Below are 3,138 nucleotides of genomic sequence, written 5' to 3'. Positions count from 1 at the left end.
GGTAAGACCAGACACCAGGTTTATGCATGGAACTCCTGCACTTTGAGCACCTCATCCATAGGGAAGTAACAGGTGATTCCTTCATGATTACTATTTATAATCTTTTCCAGATGCTCAGTGTAGAGCATGCTAACATTTTTACGTGTCAGTTTCACAAGTCATGGAGTGACTTTAAAGGCACATCACAGCCATGAACAACCAAACTGAAATAGATAATTATGCCTCTCACATAATCAATGCCATAACCCAAGCCATCAAAGAAACAATCCTTAGGAAAGCAACAAATCCTGACCTACGATCCTGGAAACTTCCGAAATTCATGAATTAATAATTGCCCACAGACAACTCAGACATGACTTCATACGAACCTGTGATATTACACTTATACCGCTCATTAATGCCAAGAAACTTGTATTACAACAACAAAATAACTGGAAAAACTTCTGCCTATCTTGATATAATTCCAAAACCGATCCTTTCAAATTTTGGCAAAGATTTAAATCTATCACAAACAACACTGCCACTACCTATAACAAACAGTCTCAACTTTTTGCCCAATATTTTGAAAGTACCTTTGTAACCCTAAATCTCACCTAGTTTGACACACAGCATTTCAACGATGTAAATCAACACTTTTTTTCACTGAACTTCCCAGTTTCTATATCACAAATTTTTGGTTCTAACGATTTGTATGTCTGCCCTATAACTTTAGCAGCAATCAAAATTTCCTTAGGAAAATAAAATACAAAGTCCAGGAGAGGGTGGAATTAACAACTGAAAACCAATTCAACCCACTTAGTAACAATTTATAATTTATCATTACTATTAGGATATTACCCAACTTTTTGGAAATTGGCTATTATTAAGATTATCCCCAAGAAAAATAATAACTAATCCTGGCAGCTACAGACCCATTATCTTGCTAAACACCCTTGGTAAGTTGATGGAGAAATTAATTGGGAATCGGATAAACGCTTACCTAGAAACCAACAATATTAATAACAACATACAAAATTTAGGCAAAAAAAACGTAGATAAACCACTGACCACCTCGTTAAACTTACCCAAACCATTTATTGTGGTTTCAACAGAAAGCATACAATCATAGCTACATTTCAACACCTTCTACAGTAGGTGTCTGTGACTCGTTAGTGACAAATTCGAACAATAAACGGACAGTCTCCAATCCACTTGTTTTAAAATAATATATTGTTACGACAGCGGAGGTCACGTGACGCTAGTAACACGTCATATTCTCGAACGTTTACGTCCCTTCCTGAAATCTCGAGAGCTTAATACATATGTGGTAGTCTTGTATATATAAACAGCTAAGAACTGACGGCGAGGGGATAATGAGTAATTGACAGTTGAGTCGAGCACGTGAGACGTTCGTTGTGAATTATAGCGTTTGTTATAGCGCGACTGTGGAAATTAAGTGTATCGCAAAATTGTATTCAGAAAGAATAAACCAGTTTTATTCAAGAAAGGACTTGTATCGCTAAAGTTTCTTCCGAAAGAATTTTTACGGAAAATTAACTAACGAACAGAGGCGTAACAATATTAAAAACAAGTCAAATGTACATACAAAAATTCTTTACACTATAGGATATCACAGTTGTATCTAAAACTCTAAATAATTCTCTTTCTTGTCAAAAGTCAACACAGGCTGATTCGATTACTTTAGAATCCAACTGACAAGATGAAGTATTTTTCTTTACTCTGTTTCTTCCTGTACAATCTGCGATAAATTCACTTACGTTACTCCTAGGTTATATTGCAACTTTAAATAATTGTCTCCTTTTTGTCATAGTCCACAAAGATAGGTTCAATTACTTTAGAATACCCTTGGTCAAGACAAATTATTCTCCTTATCTCTAATAAACTGAAACTCACTTTAAAATATTGCCTGTTATGGCTAATCACTCGCACGACGGCAAACTTCACGGTTTCTTTTTCTAACTGAACTTTTACTTTCACTTCACTACTTTTTCTCTACTTAACTTATGCTCGCTTGGTCGCCTATATTTATACATTGTTCACTGAGGCCTCGAACTTTCTATAAATTACACAAGCGATGATATAACGTAAAAATACTCATTTAAAGTAACAAGAAAAATACCAAATATTCGAGTAACTTGGCGTCAACAATACTACAACAGTTGAAACACACACACAAGTACGACTCTTACCAAGTTACACAACCAAACTTGTCAGAACTATTATTTTTAAAATAATTACTTTTAACTCTCTTGTTATGAAAAGTAAACAATCATTAAATATTGAATCACCAAATAAACTAAATAGTAACTATTAAACTAAACAGTCTTGTATATCCAACAGTTAAGATCAACAATACGACTTCACGTTCGAAGCCAATGTCTCCCAAGGATCAGCGTCAAGCCTAATATTATAGAACCTCTTTGACAATGATATTCCGTTTCCTTCCTTAAACCATACACTTGTGTCTCAATATGCGACATTTAAGGTCCAAATATTACTCAGTGCAATACCAGACTGGTCCAACAAGCGGTGTGTAGCCCTCAGCCCTATCCAAAACTATATACTGTTACGACAGTGGAAGTCACGTGGTAGCGTGCGTGACGATTTTCTCGAATGATCGGGGAAGTCGGAGTGTATTCGAGAAGCCCTCTTCATTAGCATATAGGCCTGGCAGAGAAAGCCAGCAGGGATAAATGAAGAGAGAGCAGTAGTTACTTTGAGTTCCATGTAATTTATGATTCTGTTAGTTTCAGGCTAGTGAGTCGTAAAGTGTGTTTTACACACTTCGAGAGCGAAGGTATCGAGATTGTGAATCGCTGTGATTTATAACGTGTATTATAAAAGTTGTTAAATTTTTACCGGAAATTATCAAACAAGCAGATATGTAACAAATTGGTGTCATAGAGTAGGACGAAAAAAAAGAAGATGGAAACGAGAAGTGGCAAATCAAACTACAACTTAGCAGATTTAATGACAGCAATACAAGAACAGCAAAAGAAACAAGAAGAACGAGAAAATAAACAAGAAGAGAGACTACAGCAGTGGTTGGAGGAGAAAGAAAAAAGTAGAAGAGATACTACAGCAGTGGTTGAAGGAGAAAAAAAGAACAAGAAGAGATACTACAGCAGTGGTTGGAGG

Source organism: Limulus polyphemus, unplaced genomic scaffold (genome assembly GCF_000517525.1).
Source record: "Limulus polyphemus unplaced genomic scaffold, Limulus_polyphemus-2.1.2 Scaffold13581, whole genome shotgun sequence".
NCBI lineage: Eukaryota > Metazoa > Arthropoda > Merostomata > Xiphosura > Limulidae > Limulus > Limulus polyphemus.
This window is presented reverse-complemented; position numbering follows the sequence as displayed.